General features: G+C 37.8%; 2 non-coding genes across 2 annotated transcripts; one reads left to right on the top strand and one right to left on the bottom strand.

Annotated features, from left to right (window-relative positions):
• Nucleotides 1–9,808: 9,808 nt before the first annotated feature.
• TRNAH-GUG (transfer RNA histidin (anticodon GUG)) lies at nucleotides 9,809–9,880 on the bottom strand. Its single transcript has one exon. It is a non-coding gene; the product is annotated as a tRNA-His (tRNA).
• A 12,334-nt stretch (nucleotides 9,881–22,214) lies between these two features.
• Nucleotides 22,215–22,286, top strand: TRNAE-CUC (transfer RNA glutamic acid (anticodon CUC)). The gene has a single exon. It is a non-coding gene; the product is annotated as a tRNA-Glu (tRNA).
• The last annotated feature ends 1,613 nt before the right edge of the window (nucleotides 22,287–23,899 follow it).

Genomic DNA, 23,899 nt, shown 5'->3' with positions numbered 1-23,899 from the left:
TAATAATGCTCCTACTGAGCATGTGCAAGAATAAGTGTGTATGCATTTGTGAATGGCTGTCACATGGTACGTGTATGCATTTGTGATTGGCTGATGGCTGTCACATGGTACAGGGGGAGTGGAAATAGACATAACTTTTAAAATTGTCAGAAAAAAAATCTACTACTCATTTGAAGTTCATATAGAAGTGCTATTGCATTGTCTTGTTATCTTGCATTTGTTGATTATGCAAATCTACTGTGTTGACTGGTCCTTTAATAGTTTTTACCTCTATATTTTACCTTGAATCTAGGAACTTTTTTCAAGCCCCCTGATCACATGACTGTGACTGTTTATTATCTATTGTCTTGCAGTTAGCATTGTTGGCTAAATCTTAAATAACCCCCTGTGCCTGAACACGTATGGCCCACGTGTACCTTCAGTCTTTGTGTTAAAAAGGAATTCAAAAAGCCTGTGATAAGAGGCAGCCCTCAAGGGTTTAGAAATTAGCATATGAGTCTGCCTAGGTTTAGTTACAGCTAAGAATACTAAGAGAAAAAATGATGATAAAAATAAATTTGATTAAAGTTGATTAAAATTACAAGTCCTATCTGAATAATGAAAGTTTAATTTTGACTGTCCTGTCTGTCCCTGTGTTTTTAATAATGAAAGTTTAATTTTGACTGTCCTGTCTGTCCCTGTGTTTTTGTAACTGTGCGATCAGCCACTCCCACACAGCAGGGAGTCTTACAGAGATGCACTTGTGTGAGTCAGCCAGAGATTTACTACTCTGTTGTTTATGTCTGATTGCCAGTTACAATTTGAGCCGAGCCGAGGCAGTCTGTGCATACTGTGGGCACTCAGTACACTGTCCAGATACAGTACTCTCTTCAATTCCTGTAAGTACTGTATTGTTATATGGTTTTATAAGATTATTTATTTTTGTAAATATAATATCCACTTTTTTGGTAGAAGTAGGTTGTTTTATACATATATATATTATAATTTAATGTGGCTGCTTAAAATGAAATATGGCATTTGTAAGTGAAACAACATTGGAATATTATGTTAACATAGGAATAGTTCATGTTCCAATGCAAAATATTTCATATGTTTCTGTCATGTTAAGATGTGCAAATAATTTTCAATGTGATTAGACACTATTTTAAAAAAATAATAATTTGCTTGCATGAATGAGGTTTCTATTATTAAAAAAAAAAAATTTGACTAGAAAACTTTATCTGTACATTGTGAAGCTAAAGGGCCATAATAATTTAAATATTGTAATGTCAACCTTGCACCCTTTTCAAAATGGTTAAACACACAGTAGAAGTACCAGGTCCTAAGTGGTACTTTTACTGTGTGTTTAACCCCTTTGTGAGGAGCAAACACACACTAGTGCAGGATCTAACTTATTAAAGCATGTCATTTGCCTACTATTATGGCCTATTTAATATGGCTGCTGAAATAAAAATTTCAGCATTGGAACAGCTCTGCAGATAAAATGCAATGACCTCCCCCCTTATTTTCACTTGGTACAGAGATGTTCCAAAGTTTTTATATAGATATTTACCAGATTTATTCCCCAAGTACCATAGCATGTGATTAAGTGGGATTATAGCTGCTTTCTATTGAATTACTAGATATATACCCCAAAGGCTCTGAAAGTGATAAATTACCTGGAATTCTAGTTGCTTTCTATGGACTGACAAGGGTGAATGACAAAATGGAATGCCCATAGATTTTAATGGGATGTAAAGTTATAAGTGCTATAACAACTAAACTGTGAGACATATCACATATGTGTTTTCCAGATATATTCCCCAAGAATTCTAGCATATTGTGAAAGCAGGATTGTGTGGAATTATAGCTGCTTTCTATGGAATGACAACATGTAGTGTCCATAGACTTTAGTGAAATGTAAAGTTAAAGGGGCACTAAACCCAAAATGTTTCTTTTGTGCTTCAGGTAGAGAATATGATTTTAAACATTATTCCAATTTACTTCTATTATCTAATTTGCTTCATTCTTTAGATATCCTTTGTTGAATAAATAGCAATGCACATGGGTGAGCCAATCACACGAGGCATATGTGTGCAGCCACCAATCAGCAGCTACTGATCCTTATCTAGATATGCTTTTGAGCAAAGGATATCATAAAAATGAAGCAAATTGGATAATACAGGTATACCCCGCTCATACAGCGGGTTAGGGACCGGAGCCCCGCTGTAAAGTGAAAACCGCCTTAAAGGGTTAGAAATTGATTCCCATGTGAACCTAATTAAAGTATATTTTTATAATTACTATTATAAATGCAATAATTTAAAATAGTTTTTTAAATTAAATTAAGCTTTTTACATACCTTAAATTTAAAGGTTCAATTGTCATGAAATGTGCGGTAATGACCGCCCATAAAATGAGGCATGGCTCATATATTTCATCATCCGCCCCCCATCCAATGACAAAGCTGCTGGGCCCCTTAATTTAAATATTACATTCAGTCAGCATTGCATGCGCAGTACTGACATTAAATCACAGCTGTTCACAGCTTATTCATCCTATTGGTTGAAGGGGCAGCTTCACACCAGCAACTGAGTGGAGACAGATAGGGAACAATATAAACAGGAACTCTATTACCCACGCTTCAGGATGAGAGCTGTGCAACACTTTACAAGCTGCTTCTGTCCTACACTAAGGAGAGCAGCGTGTATACTAGAATTCTTCCCTTCCTGTGATGAAGTCCATCTGTGTTTTAAATGTTGAATACGGCAGTGAGTTTGAGAGCTATGTTTATTTAACTGCCGGGCTCATCTCCCCCCTCCCTCTGGCTGTGTTTGATTAATGACGATGAGGACTCCGTTTCCACATGAAAGCAAACACAGCCAGAGGGAGGGGGGAGATGAGCCTGACAGTTAAATAAACATAGCTCTCAAACTCACTGCCGTATTCAACGTTTAAAACACAGATGGACTTCATCACAGGCAGGGAATAATTCTAGTATACACGCTGCTCTCCTAATGGTCTCTTCTCATTTGCAAGTGTGAAGCCGCCCCTCCACTCTGTGACTCTCTTGATGCAGGAGATGAGATCTGTGAACAAAATCTGTCAGGTGCGGTGCCTGCTTGAAAGAACTCTCAGTAGCCTGGGGGCGAGTCTGCGCATGCGTTGCTAATAAAATAGTTTAATTGCGCATGCGGGCCGCCATGATGTTTCTACCTAAGTAGAACATCGTAACAGGACCCATATAATGTTTAAAAAATGGGTTTGGCACAGTACCAAGTTTCTAATGGAAATTACAAAAAACAGAAAGAAAACTTTACAAAGGTACCAATTACAAATGTATATATTATTTTAAGTAGTTTTTAATGAGTTAAAAATATTTTTTGGGTTTACTATCCCTTTAAAGTGAAACAAGGCAGTTTTAACTTTCTTTTCAGTGTTTAAAATCTTAAAAACATGTTTGAACTAACATATATTAGGGGTGCAATAGTGCTAAGTTTAGTTTAATACTAGCACAGCAAGTATTCAATAAATACTGTACCTGTAAAATAGTGATAATTACTGTAGTAAAATTTGCCTCACTATAGCACTGAGACACAGATTGCACTGCAATGCAGTTAACATTGAACTAAGCATAGCAAAATGGTGCCAGTCACTTTTCTCGCAATCTCACAATGATTTACAGCACTGTTTCAAAATCCTTGGAGGTTGAACTTCAGCTCCACAAAGCGCTGTATTAGCGAATCGCTGTAAAGTGAAGCGCTGTAAAGTGAGGTATACCTGTAGAAGTAAATTAAAAAGTTGTTTAAAATTACATGCTCTTTCTAAATCATGAAATAAAAAAATGTGGGTTTTATGACCCTTTAATGTTAAAAGTGCTATAACAACAAAACTTTGAGACATATCACATGGGTATTTACCAGATAAATTCCCTAAATACAGTAGTAGATTCTGAAGGTGAGATTATGTGGAATTATAGCTGCTTTCAATTGAATGAAAATGGTGAATGACAAAGTTGTATGCCCTTAGACTTTAATGGGATATTAAGATAAAAATGCTATAGAAACAAAAGTGTGAGAGATATAACATAGATGTTTACCAGATATATTCTCCAAGTACAAGACCATATTCGGAAAGTGAGATTACGTGGAATTACAATGGTTTTCTTTAGAATGTCCATAGACTTTTTAATGGAATGTAAAATTACAAATCTCATAGCAACGGGACTTGGAGACATACCACATAGATATTTACCAGATGTTTTCCCCAAGTACTGTAGCAGGTTATGAGAATGAGATTATACTTGTTTTTTTTATGACATCACAAGTGTGAATAATATATATTCCCCAAGTATAGTAGCAGGTTATGAAAGTGATATTATGTTTTCTATAAAATTACAGGCGTAAATGACAAAATTGAGTAATCATAGACTTCAATGTGATTTTAAATTATAAATCTCATAGCAACAAATGTTGGAGACATTTGGTAAATATAGGCCCCAAACACAATAGCAGATTTTTAAAGTGAGATTACGTGACATTTTAGCTGTTTTCTAATTCCACATGATCTCACAATCAGAATCTGCTACTATATTTGGGTAATGTACAGTATCTAGTAAATATCTCAATACTATGTTATAGTATTTTAACTTTACATTAAAGTCCATCTGCATTCCATTTTGTCATTGTCATTCCCTAGAAATCAGATATAATTCCACATAATATCAGAATCTGCTACTGTACTTGGGAAATGTATCTAGTAAATATCTCAGTAATATGTCCCATAGTTTTGTTGGTATAGCACTTTCAAATTTAAATCCCATTAAAGTCTATTGCCATTCAAAACCAACTATATTCCAGCTAATATCAATATGTACTTGGAGAATATATCTGGTACATCCCTATGTTTAAGTGTTACACAGTTATGTTGTTACAGCACATTAATGTCTATGGGCATTCCATTGTGTCATTAATCCTTTTTATTCCATAGAAAGCAGCTATAATCCCAGGTAATATCGCTTTAAGAAGTTGCTGCTGTACTTGGGGAAAATATCTGGTAAATATCTGTGATATGTCTCATAGTTTTGTTACTATAACACTTAATTTTAGATCTGATTAAAGTCTATGGGCATTTCATTTTTCATTTACCCTTGTCATTCAATAGAAAGCAGTTATAATCCCACTTAAAGGGACACTGAACCCACATTTTTTCTTTCGTGATTCAGATAGAGACTTTCTAATTTACTCCTATTATCAAATTTTCTTCGTTCTCTTGCTATCTTTATTTTAAAAGAAGGAATGTAAATCTTAGCAGTCAGCCCATTTTAGGTTCAGCACCATTGCTTATTGGAGGCTTACATTTACCCACCAATAAGCAAGCATAACCCAGGTTCTCAACCAAAATGGGCCGGCTCCTATGCATCACATTCCTGTTTTTTAAATATAGATAGCAAGAGAACGAAGAAAAATTGATAATGGGAGTAAATTAGAAAGTTGCTTAAAATTGCATGCTCTATCTGAATCACGAAAAAATTTGGGTTTAGTGTCCCTTTAATATCACTTTGAGGATCTTCTACTGTACTTGGGGAATTTCTGGTAAGTATCCATGTGATATGACTTTATAGCACTTTTAACAACATTTCACTAAAGTCTATGGACATTCCATTTTGTCATTCCATAGAAAGCAGCTATAATACCAACCTTTTACAATATGCTTGTTGCTGTACAGTTCTTGGGGAATATATCTGGTAAACATATATGTGATATGTCTGTTTTGTTGCTTTAGCACTTTTGACTTAACATGACATTAACATTCACTCTTGTTATTCCATTCCATGGGAAGCATTTATAATCCTACGTAATCTGACTTTCAGAATCTGCTACTCTACTTGGGAATATATCTGGTATATCTATGCAATATGTCTCACAGTTTTGTTACTATAGTACTTTTAACTTTACATCCCATTGAAGTATATAGGCATTCCATTTTGTCATTCACCCTTGTAATTCCATAGAAATCAGATATAATTCCATATATTTTTGCTTTCAGAATATGATAAGGTACTTGGGGAGTATATCAGGTAAATATCTGTGTGATATTTCTCACAGGTTTGATGCCATAGTCCTTTTTAACCTTACATCCCATAAAGTCTAGGGGCATTCTGTTTTGTCATTCACCCTTGTCATTCCATAGAAAGCAGCTATAATCTCACGTAATCTCACTTTCAGAATGTGCTCCGGTATTTGGGGAATATATTTGCTAAATTTGCTAAATATCTATTTGATATGTTTCACAGTTTTTTGTTAAAGCACTTTAAACCTTGCATCCCATTAAAGTCTATGGGCATTCCATGTTGTCATTCACCCATACCATTCCTTTTAGTTTGTCCCAAATTTCAGCATTGGAACATCTCTGTAGATCAGGGATGGACAACACATGTGGCCCTAAAACTGTGTGCTTTGGGGATTTATAGAAAAAGTTTAAACAAGGTGGCCAAAATTAAAAGAAAAAAAAAAGCTGTTTTGAGTTGAAAAACAGCATACTGAGTCTATACTGCAACTTTACCTTAATCTGAATTTATGCCGCTGGACATGTTTAGGAAATATATTATTTGTGTGTTTAATACCCATAAATGTATACGCGGCCCTTAGGCTTCTATATTTAATCTGTTGATGGATGTGTTAGGAAGTTGGCCATCACTACTGTAGATAAATTCAATGATTTTTCTTATACTTTTACTTATCTACAGAAATTCTAAAATGTATTCTAATAGGTATAATTTATTTTGCTTCCTTTTGCCTGTTTGCCACATTCTATGCAGTGGTTGCTTAGATCCTAATAAAAAATATTTAGGTACCAAGAGTTGTGAGTATTGGTAATTTAATTATTATTTGATTCCTAATAATATCTGAAAATTTCACTTAGTGATATTTTCAACTGGAATGTGATCCCATACATAGCCACTCGGGTCTTAGCTGAGATGGGGTTTGGCCTTCTAGGGGGCCCACCAATCTATATGATACATCCGTATCACACTAAAATGGAGTTTACATGTATATTATGACTGGGGTGCTGTGAAATTATTAAATGAAAGCTAAGCTACTGTATATAACTTATGTATGTGTGTGTATATTAAAAAGGCAGATTTGCATTCATGACAATGATCCTAACCACAAGGCCAAGTCAACCTGTCATTGGCTACAGCAGAATAAAGTGAAGGTTCTGGAGTGGCCATCTCAGTCTCCTGACCTCAATATCATTGAGCCACTCTGGGGAGATCTCAAACGTGCAGTTCATGCAAGATAGCCCAAGAATTTACAGGAACTGGAGGCTTTTTTCCAGGAAGAATTGGCAGCTTTACCATCTGAGAAGATAAAGAGCCTCATCCACTAATACCACAAAAACTTCAAGCTGTCACTTATGTTAAAGGGGGCAATACACGGTATTAAGAACTGGGGTATGTAAACTTTTGATCAGGGTTATTTGGGTAGTTTCTGTTGTCATTATGATTTAAAAAGAGTAAACACAGTTGATTGATAATAAATGGCTTTAGCCAAACACTAACCATGAGTGAAAGAAAAGTTTGTGTTATCATTCATATTTTCTGAAAAATGGCCAAGAAATCATAAATTATGCCAGGGTATGTAACCTTATGAGCACAACTATAGGGCTACACAATTAACCTCATATGTGGTTTTAAACCTGCGATTTAAAAACCGCGAGAGTATGCAATTTTTTTACCCCCCGCCCAGAAGTGACATCACTCGCCCTATGTGAACAGGCTTTGGATTGCAACACATGCAGCAGCGACTGAAGAGAAGATAAGCTGGGAGCCTGAGCCGCCTCCATTGAGATCTGACACAGAGGGAGCGGTAGAGAAGCTAGCGATAGGGCACAGGTAAAGGCCGCTGCTTGCTCGGAGGGAATCTACATCTAATAGTGCGAGTTGTAGCTGGTATCGCCTGACTAACCGTTTTTCTGCACAGTGCGGCTGTAGAGTGCAGGAGGAGAGAAAATGGCGGACGACCCGAGTGCTGCAGATAGGAACATGGAGATATGGAAGATCAAGAAGCTGATCAAAAGCTTGGAAGCGCCCAGAGGGTAAGCAAGGCAGTGCGACATGTATTAGGTGTCGGGGCCGGTCTTGTACACATCTGGTAGTGAGTTTACCCACAAGCTAGCACGTTTGCCTATAAGGTTTAGCAGCCCTACTTCAGGCTAGAAGAGGCCACAGGCTGGGGCGGTGTAGGGATTATTAATAGACCGTGAATGTTAAATGTGGGATCAGATAGTCATGTTTATCTGCGATATAGCTGTTGTTACTTGCCCAGTTAGGTGCAAGGCCTACTTAGAGTGGTTTCTCCTTCTGGAGTCATTTGCTAAACTCTTGTATCTTTATTTAGACTTGATATATTTTTATTTTGAATCACCATAGAACTGGGTTGCTTTCAAATTAACGCCCATTTGTCTTTTGGTGGCAGTTCCATTATTTTTAATATTGTTATTGCTTATTTACTTTTCTGATCCCTCACATATAGGCTGTCATAAGTATATTAAATTATTTATCTAGATACACTTTTATTTAGGTAATTTGAAAATATATATATATATATATATAACAATATGTGTGTATGTATATATATATACAGTGTGTGTGTGTGTGTATATATATATATATATATATATATATATATATATATATATATATATATACAGTGTGTGTATGTTTGTGTGTGTGTGTGTATATATATATATATATATATATATATATATATATATATATATATATATATAGTGTGTATGTATGTGTATATATATATATATATATATATATATATATATAGTGTGTGTGTGTGTGTGTGTGTGTATATATATATATATATATATATATATATATATATATATATTATACAATGGATATAATATGTCTACACACCCCTGTTAAAATGTCCGGTTTCTGTGATGTAAAAAATGAGACAAAGATAAATCATTTCAGAACTTTTTCCACCTTTAATGTGACCTATAAACTGTACAACTCAATTGAAAAACAAACTGAAATCTTTTAGGTGGAGGGAAGAAGAAAATAAATAAATAATGTGGTTGCATTAGTGTGCACATCCTCTTATAACTGGGGATGTAGCTGTGTTCAGAATTAAGCAATCACATTCAAAATCATGTTAAATAGGAGTCAGTACACACCTGTCATCATTTAAAGTGCCTCTGATTAACCCCAAATAAAGTTCAGCTGTTCTAGTTGGTCTTTCCTGAAATTTTCTTAGTCGCATCCCACAGCAAAAGCCATGGTCCACAGAGAGCTTCCAAAGCATCAGAGGGATCTCATTGTTAAAAGGTATCAGTCAGGAAAAGGGTACAAAAGAATTTCCAAGGCATTAGATATACCATGGAACACAGTGAAGACAGTCATCATCACGTGTGTATATATGTGTGTATGTGTGTGTGTGTGTGTATATATATATATATATAGGGCATTGCTAAAAACTTTACCCTTAAGCCCAATGATAACTAGTTATACATCAATATGTGCATACATTATCCTTATTCCTTATTTGAAATATTGTATGCCTATGTACATGGGTTAAAGATTTAATGTAAGAAGAAAACTAATGAAGTAGAGTAGTGTGTTTTACTGCAAACTGTGGGACCTATACTGTGTGGGAATGAGAAACCAATTGACTACACATTTGGTTTGTCCTTTTAAAAATATTTTCTAATCTGTACTAAAATGTATCTTAGAAATAAATATTGTTTTAATACACATACAAAAATAAAACTTTTTATTGTTCTTAAAAAAAAATGAAAACATTAAAACTGCCGTGACCCGGATTCGAACCGGGGTTGCTGCGGCCACAACGCAGAGTACTAACCACTATACGATCACGGCCTTGATAGTAAGGAAGGTAATAGTTCTCATCCTTACTTAAAGTGCTGGTAAATGAGCTTTGAGAAGCTTTCCATTTATTCTAACTATCTTAATTAATAAGCATAGGTAGTGAAGAAAGTTTTTTTTTTTTTTTTAAATGTTCACAAACTTTTAAACTATATATTTTTTCTCTCTCACTATTATCGATTCCTTCCTCCTCCCCCCTTCATTTTCCTTGATTCAGCAGTGTGGACGTAGTGAGCGGTCCCACCCGCTCTCTACCTCCAGCATAGATGCACACTCCCGATCTAGATTACTCTGTGCATGCCTAAATCCTCCACAATGTAAACAATGAATCACGAGATTCATTGTTTAATTGTGGAGCAGTTCAATGCGAAAGTGAATTCCCCTGTGTATGTGTACCCCAGGCTTGTTCACGGAGTGACTGACAGCATGACGTCATTTACGCATGCGCACTCCTTTCCATTTTCTTTCAAATGACACGATGAGTCCACAGATCATCTAATTACTATTGGGACTATCACTCCAGCCCAGCAGGAGGTGGAAAAGAGCACCACAGCAAAGCCGTTAAATATCACCTGCCTTCCCTCCAACACCAGTCATTCTCTTTGCCTACGTTAGAGCAAGGAAGTGGTAAAGATAGGTGTTAGCAAAAGATTCTTCAAGCAATATTTTATTATTTTTTAAGCAGTGTAAGATTGTTCTGCTTTGCTCTAGGGTGTAGCCGTAGTCCATATCAGTCTCTTCAGTAGAGCAGTGGTGGCTTTAAAGCAATGGGAACTTGTGGGACATAATTCTCACTGCGCCCCCCATGTATTTATGCTGCCCTAATCATGCAAGCCTGAGTAAGATTACGCAGTCTTTGTTTCTACCCACAGGTCCATGTGAGGGAACTGGCCTCCCAAACCTAGTGAGCCGTGGCAGAAGTATTAAGGTAAGTGCTAACTTTATATTTTTCTGGGACATGCAGAGAAAAAGGATAGCACTTTTACTTTCATTGGGACAAGTTACATTTACCTATGACAGGGGAATATTTTTTAAGGGCAGCGGAGCAGGCACTGGGGACGAAGAGAATCTGGCTCTTGGTGGTGTATTTGTTTTTTATACTTCACTCCCGACGGCTGTGATAATTGATTTAGCCGATCAGGCGTTTTCAGGTTACGCCCACGATGGGCAGAGTTAGATACGGCGGTAGTTCCTATTGCGCGCCTTTTTTTCTGGCCCTGTTTGTCACTTCCTGTGTCTCCGGAGAGAAATTCTGCTGCGTCATAGATTCAGCAGCGATGCGGTTACGGACCGCAGTGTTTATAGAGTTGAGTCAGGATCAGTTACAAAGTAATTTACTTCGTTAGCAGGCAGGCAGGTAAGCACCTCAGCAACGCTAAGCTGAGATGTAGAGTTGTCTGGAAGTTATTTTGGGGGCTAAGGTGTAATTTTAATAGCAGAAAAATAAAGCAGCTATTTTGTTCAAAATTTTTTTTTTTGTTCAAAATTTAAAGGAACAATAATGGATTTTTTGTTTTTGTTTTGGGGGATATTTTCTGAATTAAATATCAGTTGTCTGTTTATTGGTTAATAAAGATGGACCAAGAAACCCTGCAAGATGTTACATGTTCTTTATGTTTTGATGCTAATGTAGAACCACCAATCCCTTTCTGTTCCTCATGTATTGAGAGACCTATACATTATAGGGATATACCCGTATTGGCCCGAGTATAGGCCGCACCTGATTATAAGCCGCACCCTTAAAGTTTGGTGCCATTTTAAAGAAAATGAACATTTTATAGAAAATATACACATAAAGTGCTATGCCAAACATTTAACTTATTTTCTAATGTATTTACTTAGGTTTTCACTTTGTCTGGTATATTGCTTTGCTGACTAACATTTGACAAACACCCTTGTAGCACAACATTTTAAGAGAAAACAATGTTTTATATTGCAATGACAACAAGTGTTCTGGTTTCTGTACAAAAAACACCACCACCTTTATAGTTTATATTCCTATTGAGAATATGCCAACAGCTGTAAATGTATGTCCTTATAATAGCTTAACAAAATACCCTACCTGACCCCACAGCACCTCCACACTGCTTCCTCTCCTGTCCCTGCAAAACCAGAGAGAGACCAGAATCTGTAATACGGGAAATTCCTGAACTTACCACAGCGTGAACCTCTTTACTTCCGGGCACAGGATTTCCGTGCAAAGGACTACAATACCCAGAGGGCTTGACCAGGCTCCACTGTCAGCTTAAGCCATCTTCAAGTCTGTCCGCCCACTGCCCAGCCCTAGATGCCCACAGCAGCCCCCATTGTCATGATCCTCACTGCTGCTGTCTATTCTTCTACTGTCTGCTCCGCTCCAGCCTCCAACTGCCCCCATAGCACACACAGTTACACTGCGGTAAAAACTGCTGTATAGCTTCCGATTATAGGCCGCGTCTGAATATAGGCCGCACCCCTAATTTAAAGATTTGCATTAGGGTAAAAAAGTGCGGCCTATACTCAGGCCAATACGGTACTTTTTCTTGAGCCAACATTGTCTAAGGCAGATACTGTTCAGGAGTCTTCTGACAATGTTCAAGATATGCCACAGCTTTCTCCTCAAGCGTCCCAAAATTTAGCGTCCATACAGCCAGTGCCCTGCGCTTCCTCTATTACTCCACCTGGAGTTGCCTTGCAAGACATTGCTTCCCTAATGTCATCAGCGGTATCTGATGCATTGTCTGCTTTTCCCATGCTGCAGGGAAAGCGCAAGAGGAAATGTAATCAATTTGTGAATAAGGTTGCTGACACAGTAGTGGCTATTCCGAATGTTTCTTCCCAGAAACCTGAAGATAACGATACTTCGGTAGCATCTGAGGGTGAAGACTCAGACAGTGTTATACCTTTAACTGATACTGAAGTTGTTTCTTTCAGGTTTAAGCTTGAACACCTCCGTTTGTTACTTAAGGAGGTTTTAGCTACCCTGGACGACTCTGAAACTACTGTCGTAGTAAATCCTAAGAAGTCTAGTAAACTAAACAAGTATTTTGACGTGCCCTCCATGGTGGAGGTATTTCCTGTACCAGATAGGGCTACAGAGATTATTGCTAAGGAATGGGAGAGACCAGGTATCCCTTTTTCTCCATCCCCTATATTTAAAAAGATGTTTCCTATTGCAAACTCTATCAAGGAGTCTTGGCAGATGGTACCTGTAGTGTTTGTAAATCCAGGTGATTTAGAAATATATCTGACACCGAGTCCATGTATACAGCAACTAACTACACACTTTATTTCCTGGTTCCTCCCTCTAACAACACTGTCCCCGCCCCTGCTTCTTTGCAACAATTATATACATTTACAAGACAGAGCACAAACTAGGAAGAAAGCATTATATATTATAATATCACAACAGACACCATAGTACCCAAAGTGGAAGGGGCAATTTCCACGCTAGCCAAGAGAACAGCTATTCCCATAGAGGATAGTTGTTCCTTTAAGGATCCTATGGATAAGAAGTTAGAGGGGTTGTTTAAGAAAATGTATGTACACCAGGGTTTACAATGGCACCCTGCGGTTTGTATTGCTACTGTCACTAGTGAGGCAGCATACTGGTTTGATGCGTTGTCTGATTCTATTCGGACAGACACTCCCCTTGAAGAAATCCAGGTTAGGATAACGGCCCTTAAGTTGGCCAACTCTTTTATCCTGGATGCTTCCCTTCAGGAAACCCCTAATTTAAAGATTTGCATTAGGGTAAAAAAGTGCGGCCTATACTCAGGCCAATACGGTACTTTTTCTTGAGCCAACATTGTCTAAGGCAGATACTGTTCAGGAGTCTTCTGACAATGTTCAAGATATGCCACAGCTTTCTCCTCAAGCGTCCCAAAATTTAGCGTCCATACAGCCAGTGCCCTGCGCTTCCTCTATTACTCCACCTGGAGTTGCCTTGCAAGACATTGCTTCCCTAATGTCATCAGCGGTATCTGATGCATTGTCTGCTTTTCCCATGCTGCAGGGAAAGCGCAAGAGGAAATGTAATCAATTTGTGAATAAGGTTGCTGACACAGTAGTGGCTATTCCGAATGTTTCTTCCCAGAAACCTGAAGATAACGATACTTCGGTAGCATCTGAGGGTGAAGACTCAGACAGTGTTATACCTTTAACTGATACTGAACTTGTTTCTTTCAGTTTTAAGCTTGAACACCTCCGTTTGTTACTTAAGGAGGTTTTAGCTACCCTGGACGACTCTGAAACTACTGTCGTAGTAAATCCTAAGAAGTCTAGTAAACTAAACAAGTATTTTGACGTGCCCTCCATGGTGGAGGTATTTTCCTGTACCAGATAGGGCTACAGAGATTATTGCTAAGGAATGGGAGAGACCAGGTATCCCTTTTTCTCCATCCCCTATATTTAAAAAGATGTTTCCTATTGCAAACTCTATCAAGGAGTCTTGGCAGATGGTACCTGTAGTGTTTGTAAATCCAGGTGATTTAGAAATATATCTGACACCGAGTCCATGTATACAGCAACTAACTACACACTTTATTTCCTGGTTCCTCCCTCTAACAACACTGTCCCCGCCCTGCTTCTTTGCAACAATTATATACATTTACAAGACAGAGCACAAACTAGGAAGAAAGCATTATATATTATAATATCACAACAGACACCATAGTACCCAAAGTGGAAGGGGCAATTTCCACGCTAGCCAAGAGAACAGCTATTCCCATAGAGGATAGTTGTTCCTTTAAGGATCCTATGGATAAGAAGTTAGAGGGGTTGTTTAAGAAAATGTATGTACACCAGGGTTTACAATGGCACCCTGCGGTTTGTATTGCTACTGTCACTAGTGAGGCAGCATACTGGTTTGATGCGTTGTCTGATTCTATTCGGACAGACACTCCCCTTGAAGAAATCCAGGTTAGGATAACGGCCCTTAAGTTGGCCAACTCTTTTATCCTGGATGCTTCCCTTCAGGTTATTAAGCTGGGAGCTAAGACTTCTGGTTTTGCCGTACTGGCCCGTAGAGATTTATGGTTAAAATCTTGGTCTGCAGATGTATCATCTAAGTCTAAACTTTTGGCGATTCCTTACAAGGGAAAGACCTTGTTTTGGCCGGGCTTGACGGAAATCATTTCTGACATTACAGGAGGAAAGGGCCATTTCCTCCCGCAGGATAAGAGAAATAAACAAAAGGGACGTCAGAGTAATTTTCGTTCCTTTCGAAATTTCAAGGGAAAGCCTTCCTCTCCCTCTTCCAAGCAGGAGCAGTCCAAGCCTTCCTGGATGTCCAATCAGTCTTGGAACAAAGGAAAACAGTCCAAACAGCCTGCTATTGAATCAAAAGCAGCATGAAGGGCCTGCCCCCGATCCGGGACCGGATCTTGTGGGGGGCAGACTTTCCTTCTAAACTCAGGCTTGGGTTTGAGATGTTCAGGATCCCTGGGCAGTGGATATCGTGTCCCAGGGATACAAACTAGAGTTCAAGACCTTTCCTCCCAGGGGCAGGTTTCTGCTTTCAAGATTATCTGTAGACCAGACAAAACCTCTGTTTGTGGTATTCTCTGGGAAACATAAGGGACAGAAAGCTACGGCTACTTCTCTTTCATAGGCAAAGCGAATGATACTCTTCAGCCACAAAGAAACTGCTGGACAGCAGCCTACAGAGAGAGTTACGACTCATTCTACGAGGGCTGTTTCCTCTTCCTGGGCATTAAAAAATTAAGCTTCTGTGGAACAGATTTGCAAGGCTGCAACTTGGTCCCTCTCTTCACACTTTTTCAAAATTCTATAAATTTGACACTTTTGGCTCGGCTGAGACCGCTTTTGAGGGAAAGGTTCCTCAAGCAGTGGTGCCTTCCGTTTAGGTTCCCTGTCTTGTCCCTCCCTTATCATCTGTGTACTCTAGCTTGGGTATTGATTCCCAATAGTAATTAGATGATCCGTGGACTCATCGTGTCATTAAAAAGAAAACAAAATGTATGCTTATCTGATAAATTTATTTATTTATTGACACAATGAGTCCACGGCCCACCCTGTTCTTTAGACAGGTTGTTGGTATGTTATAAACTTCAGACACCTCTGCACCTTGTTGCTTCCTTTCTGTCCTTTGCTTTGGTCGAATAACTGGTTGGAGGGAAGGGAGGTGATATTTAACGGCTTTGCTGTGGTTCTGTTTGCCGCCTCCTGCTGGGCAGGAGTGATATTTCCAATAGTAATTAGATGATCCGTGGACTCATCGTGTCAAGAAATAAATGTATCAGGTAAGCATAAATTTATTTATTTTTCCATCGTGAAATACATGCCAATTTGCCAGTCTTCTGATTAGACAGCCAGAAAATCTTATTCGGCAATAAAATGCAGAGGTATTTACAGTGATTACAACACATTCACTGCAGATAATATCAGGAAGATGAATGAAGGTTGCAGCGTTTGTGAGGGATAAATGTTTACCATCACTTTAACCCCTTTAATGACCAAGGACGTGCAGGTGTGCGTCCTCTAAAAAAGACAGTTAATTGCCTGAGGACGGTACCCTGCACTTCCTCAGTCTGCAAAGCAGCTGGAAGCGATCCTGTTCGCTTCCATGAACGCCTTTCCCGTTATTGCAGTGATGCCTCGATATCGAGGCATCCTGCAATTATTATTATTATTCTTTATTTATAAAGCGCTAACAGATTCCGCAGCCTGCCCCATGGGTACAAGGATAATTGTACAATGGAGAAACAATACGATAAGACAAAAGTTTTACAGACAAAAACAGGGGAATTGAGGGCCCTATTCCCGTGGGAACTTGCAATCTGGCAATAACCCTGCATGGCCATCGGAGCAGAGAGAGCCACTCTGTGGCCCTCTCGGCACCGACATCAATGGCTGGTATCGTTGGTGGGTGGGAGCCTATGTGGGAGGCGGATGGGGCGGCCATCGATGGGCCGTGTGATGTGGAGGGGGTGGGATCGGGGGCGCGCACGGACGCGGCGGGCGCATGCACGGGGCGGGAGCGGGTGTGGAACCTCTACACTACAGAAAAATTGAGATGTTAATAAGTGGGAGAAAAGGGGGGGATTTCTATTATTATAAAAACAATCTAAGGGATCTGGGGAGCGGTGGGGGGGTTGGTCTTTGGGGGGGGAAGCTACACTACAAAAAAGGGCAAAAAAAAAAAAGCATAAATTTATTCTAAACTGGGTAACTTGGCAGACAGCTGCCAGTACCCAAGATGGCGGCCCATTTAAGGTAGAGGGGGAGGGTTAGAGGAGGTAGTGGGGGATCAGTGAGGTTGGGGGGCGGATCCTACACAGGCAGCATATGTAAATATGCTTAAAAAATATATATACCTTTTTATTTTAGTACTGGCAAGACTTTCTGCCAGTACTTAAGATGGCGGGGACAATTGTGGGGAGGGAAGAGAGCTGTTTGGGAGGGATCAGGGGGTCTGATGTTTCAGGTGGGAGGCTGATCTCTACACTAAAGCTAAACTTAACCCTGCAAGCTCCGTACAGGCTCCCTAATTAACCCCTTCAATGCTAGCCATAATACACGTGTGATGCGCAGCGCATTTAGCAGCCTTCTAATTACTAAAGAGCAACGCTAAAGCCATATATGTCTGCTATTTCTGAACAAAGGGAATCCCAGAGAAGCATTTACAACCATTTGTGCCATAATTGCACAAGCTGTTTTGTAAATAATTTCAGTGAGAAACCTAAAGTTTGTGAAAAAGGGAACATTTTTTTCTTTTTATTTAATCGCATTTTGCGGTGAAATGGTGGCATGAAATATACAAAAATGGGCCTAAATCAATACTTTGGGTTGTCCTACTACACTAAAGTTAAAATTAACCCTACAAGCTCCCTAATTAACTCATGCACTGCTGGGCATAATACACGTGGTGGTGCACAGCAGCATTTAGCTGCCTTCTAATTACCAAAAAGCAACGCCAAAGCCATATATGTGTGCTATTTCTGAACAAAGGGGATCCCCAGAGAAGCTTTTACAACCATTTGTGCCATAATTGCACAAGCTGTGTGGTAAATGATTTCAGTGAGAAACCTAAAATTGTGAAAAATGTTACCTTTTTTTTTATATATGATCGCATTTGGCGGTGAAATGGTGCATGAAATATACCAAAATGGGCCTAGATCAATACTTTGGGTTGTTTACCTACACTAAAGCTAAATTACCCCCCAAAAAGCTCCCTACATGCTCCACTAATTAACCCACTTCACTGCTGTGCATAATACACGTGTGGTGCGCAGTGGCATTTAGCGGCCTTCTAATTACCAAAAAGCAATGCCAAAGCCATGTATGTCTGCTAATTCTGAACAAAGGGGATCCCAGAGAAGAATTTACAACCATTTATGCCATAATTGCACAAGGTGTTTGTAAATAATTTCAGTGAGAAACCGAAAGTTTGTGAAAAAGTGAACGATTTTTTGTATTTGATCGCATTTGGTGGTGAAATGGTGGCATGAAATATACCAAAATGGGCCTAGATCAATACTTTAGGATGTCTTCTAAAAAAAATATATACATGACAAGGGATATTCAGGGATTCCTGAAAGATATCAGTGTTCCAGTGTAACTACCGCTTAATTTTGAAAAAAAAGTGGTTTTGAAATAGCAAAGTGCTACTTGTATTTATGGCCCTATAACTTACAAAAAAAGCAAAGAACATGTAAACATTGGGTATTCTAAACTCAGGACAAAATTTAGAAACTATTTAGCATGGTGTTTTTTGGTGGTTGTAGATGTGTAAAAGATTTTGGGGGTCAAAGTTAGAAAAAGTGTTTTTTAAAAATAATTTATAGTAAATTATAAGATATGATGAAAATAATGGTATCTTAAGAAAGTCCATTTAATGGCGAGAAAAACTGTATATAATATGTGTGGGTACAGTAAATGAGTAAGAGGAAAATTACAGCTAAACACAAACACTGCAAAAATGTAAAAAATAGCCTTGGTCCCCAAACGGACAGAAATGGAAAAGTGCTGTGGTGTCATTAAGGGGTTAAACCTCTGTAAATTGTAAGTCAAACTTTTGAATGGAGGGGGGTAGTATACCCTTACCTACCCCCTACATTCAAAAGTTGAGACCCCCAATGAGACAGCAGTTCCCATATCCCTCGTTTCTATTCTGTGTTTCTCTTGAGATCGAATCTCCCTATTCTTTCTTAGTATACTAAACTTCTTAGTATACTAAACTTCCCCACATTAATAAACGTTATAAAATATAAAACTTTTTATTGTTCTTCAAAAAATAAATATAAAATTGCCGTGACCCGGATTCGAACCCGGATTTGCTGCGGCCACAACGCAGAGTACTAACCACTATACGATCACGGCTTCAATTACAAGTGTTGGAATTATTCTCATCCTTACTTAAAGGGACAGTCTAGTATAAATTAAACTTTCCTTATTCAGATAGGACTTTTAATTTTAATCAACTTTCCAATTTACTTTTATCATCAAATTTGCTTTTTTTCTCTTGGTATTCTTAGTTTAAACTAAACATAGGTAGGCTCATATGCTAATTTCTAAACCTTTGAGGGCTGTCTCCTATCACATGCTTTTTAAATCTCTTTTCAAACACAAAGAGACAGAAAGTAGACGTGGGCCATATAGATAACACTGTGTTCAGGCACAGAGGGGTTATTTAAGATTTAGCACAACACAATGCCAAATGCAAGACAATAGATAAAAAACTGTCACAGTCATGTGATCAGGGGGCTGGAAGAAGGTTCTTAGATACAAGGTAATCACAGAGGTAAAAAGTATATTAATATAACTGTGTTGGTTATGCAAAACTGGGGAATGGGTAATAAAGGGATTATCTATCTTTTAAAACAATAACAATTATATGGTAGACTGTCCCCTTTAAAGTGATGGTAAATTTTAAGCTTTGAGAAGCTTTCCATTTATTCTAGATATCTTAATAAACATAGGTAGTGAAGAAAGTTTTTAAAAAATGTTCACAAACTATTAAGCTATTATTTTTTTATTCTTACTATTATCGAGTGTGGACGTAGGGAGCGGTTCCCACCCGATCTCTACGTTGGCATAGATGCACGCTCCTGACCTAGATTACTCTGTGCATGCCTAAATCCTCCACAATGTAAGCAATGAATCACAAGATTCATTGTTTTACTTGTGGAGCAGTTCAATGCGAAAGTGAATTCCCCTGTGCATGTGTACCCCAGGCTTGTCCACGGAGTGACTGACAGCATGACGTCATTTACGCATGCGCACTCCTTTCCATTTTTTTTTTTTTCCATCGTGAAATACATGCCAATTTGTCTTCTGATTGGACAGCCAGAAAATCTAATTTTAAAAAGAAATGTGCACTTCGGAGCGAGGTGCAAAAAGCAGCAATAAAATGCAGAGATATTTACAGCGATTAAAAGTTTACCATCACTTTAAACCTCTGTAAATTGTAGGTCAACTTTTGAATGGAGGGGGGGTAGTATACCCCTACCTAACCCCCTCCATTCAAAAGTTGAGACCCCCAATGAGACAGCAGTTTCCCATATCCCTCGTTTCTATTCTGTGTTTCTCTTGAGATCAAATCTCCCTTTTCCTTCTTAGTATACTAAACTTGTTTTGAGGAATCCTTCTCCACATTAATAAACGTTATAAAATATAAAACTTTTTATTCTTCAAAAAATGAAAATGATAAAATTGCCGTGACCCGGGGTTGCTGCGGCCACAACACAGAGTACTAACCACTATACGATCACGGCTCTCATAGGAAGTATTAGAATTATTCTCATCCTTACTGAAAGTGATGGTAAATTTTAAGCTTTGAGAAGCTTTCCATTTATTCTAGATATCTTAATAAGCATAGATAGTGAAGAAAGTTTTTAAAAAAAATGTTCACAAACTTTAAAACTATAATTTTTTATTCTTAATATTATCGAGTGTGGACGTAGGGAGCGGTCCCACCAGCTCTCTACGTCGGCATAGATGCACACTCCCGACCTAGATCACTCTGTGCATGCCTAAATCCTCCACAATGTAAACAATGAAGCACAAGATTCATTGTTTACTTGTGGAGCAGTTCAATGCGAAAGTGAATTCCCCTGTGCATGTGTACCCCAGGCTTGTTTACAGAGTGACAGACAGCATGACAAACATTTACGCATGCACACTCCCTTCCTTTTTTTTTTTTTCCATCATGAAATACATGCCAATTTGTCTTCTGATTGGACAGAAAATCTTAATATAAAAAAAAGTGCACTTCGGAACGAGGTGAAAAAGCGGCAATGGAATGCAGAGATATTTACAGCAATTACAAAATATACACTGCAGATAATAGCAGGAAGATGAATGAAGGTCATGATAACCTCTTAAGGGGATAGTAAACCCAAATGTTTTTTCTATCTGAATCATGAAAGAAAAAAAAATAGGGTTATTATCCCTTTAAGGACCGGTCATTTCAGACAAAAACTTCCCCAAAAGACCAGAGCATTTTTCGAATTTTTGCCATCACTACTTTTTAAACAGAAATAGAGCCTTTTTTTATATTTACCTATCAAAACTATATATATATATATATATATATATATATATTAGTAAACAACCCAAATAATTGATCTAGGCCCATTTCATGCCACCATTTCACCGCCAAATGCGATCAAATAAAAAAAATTGTTCACTTTTCATAAGCTTTAGGTTTCTCACTGAATTTATTTACAAACAGCTTGTGCAATCATGGCACAAATGGTTGTAAATGCTTCTCTGGGACCCCCTTTGTTCAGAAATAGCAGACATATATGACTTTGCCATTGCTTTTTGGTAATTAGAAGGCCGCTAAATGCAGCTGCACACCACACTTGTATTATGCCCAGCTGTCTCTGACAGTACCCAGTTTGCTATAATTGTATTTATTTGGCCAAAAAAACTTTTTTTTTTCTGTAGTGTAACTGCCACTCTCATTACCATACCCCTCCCAGATCGCTTTCCTTATGTGCTGATATCTTAGGGTGTATCAGCTAACCCTTGTCCCGGCTGCAAACAGGAACACCGGATAAAGCTCCCAAGTTTAATCCGCCCCAGGGTTCCAAGGATAGAAAGGTGCTAACACTTAGCAAATTAAGTTTCTGACACACTAGGTCACTATATTCACAAAAACAAGTTTGTTGACAAGTGTAATTGTTTTCTTCTAACTGTATGCATCTGAGTAAGTGCTGGTTATCCGGTATAGTCAGTGTCATGAAAATTGTATTTTGTATCACTTCACATGGTTTTTTTATGCACAATTTTCCTGTTTAATAAATCAATCTAAAAATTGTATTTTCCGAAACGGTACTTTTTTTCATTCTCTAAATTTGTACTTTTCAAAGTTCTACACAGTTCCCTGGTGGTCTAGTGGTTAGGATTCGGCGCTCTCACCGCCGCGGCCCGGGTTCGATTCCCGGTCAGGGAAGTTAAGTTTTACTCTGTAGATGATTATGTAAAATATATATATTTTTTTCCCACACTTACGATCTCTGAGATCGTATACAGGCAAAAAAATAAAATAAAAAAAGAGTTATGCTGATGACTAGGGTCCCCTATATTTGCAAGACATAATCAACCCTTGTAAAGTCTTCTAAATTGTAATGTATGTGCTGAACATAGTTTTGTATTCTCTTTTTTATTTGTTTTAACAAAGTATTCAAATATAACTAAGACATGTTTTTCCCAGAGAAATAATAAGTAATCGTGTCTGCAGTGCTTTTTCTATTGTGTAAGCAGCAGATACAATTTATTTCTTAAACAAATATTAAATGCTGCCTTTGTCACAACTGAAAAATAAAGCTCTGTGCACATAGGTCTGCTCGCTGCTTAATTTAAAGGTCCATAATAAAAAGCCTCTTACTCCTTGATTATTTTTATCTCTAAAAATAGTCTCTTTCACTGTTGATTCCTAACACCCCTGAAATGGGCATTTTTTTTTTACTTTGATCCCGGTCCAATCAGCATTTACTTGCTAATTAAACACCGGAGTATGCTCACACTATCAGAGGCAATGGTATCACAAACATTGCCACCAACACAAATAGAACAGCTTGCACAGACACAACAAACACAGCACTGACACACTTTAAACCTCTGTAAATTGTAAGTCAACTTTTGAATGGCAGGGGGTAGTATACCCTTGAAGAGAACTAGTTTAGAAGATGGATATCTCCTAATGAAAGTATACACTTATAGCACTTGGGGAGTTTAATAAGACAATATTAAGATCTTACATCAGATCTCTGACTATAATATGTAGTTGTGTCAATATTGTCAATCTCATGTGAGATATGGACAGATGAAAAAAATATAATAAAATATAACTTTTAATAGAGTTGTGTTAAAAATAGGGAAGAAAACTTTAAGTTAAAAACACTTACACAGAATCAAAGTGTTGCTATAATGCATTCTAAATTATAATTAGATATGTTGCACCGTAATTGTCTGAAGAGGCAAATGAACATAGGTAAGTTGGCTATCACACCTAGGAAGATGTGTGTGTGGATAGCTGCGATTAATGGTTAAGTACTTTTGTACCTTGATAGCTTGACAATACTGGGTCTGATTAAATGTAATTTAAACCTCAGTGAGTAATGTCATTGTTCTCAACTCGAGTAACAATGATGATCAGTGAAGTAAATAACATAAGTGTGATTTGACAACCATAAAGGTTAATGTCACTGAGAGTAAAAAATCTCACTGAATCAACAAAATAAATTTTGGTTGATGTAAAAGATAATTTGTTATTTTGTGTAAAAGTAGACCACTAATGTACACTTAATTATTTTAAAGTAAATTGGGATGTTGAAAAATTGTGTGTGAATTATGACATAACTACTGTATTACTTATTATAACCGTGAATACAGTGATTGAATGTGAAAAGCTTGACTAGTTGTAATGAAAATACAATGTTGTGTTATTCTTTGATTGTGACATTCATCATTATTCATAGTAATGAAAGAGCATTTTCAATGGATGTTGGTCCAGAATCTGCACAAATATTTGTAGGTTTATGTCCGTAGCAAACTTAGTGCTTT

Source organism: Bombina bombina, chromosome 6, assembly GCF_027579735.1.
Source record: "Bombina bombina isolate aBomBom1 chromosome 6, aBomBom1.pri, whole genome shotgun sequence".
Classification (NCBI taxonomy): domain Eukaryota; kingdom Metazoa; phylum Chordata; class Amphibia; order Anura; family Bombinatoridae; genus Bombina; species Bombina bombina.
This window is presented reverse-complemented; position numbering and strand designations above follow the sequence as displayed.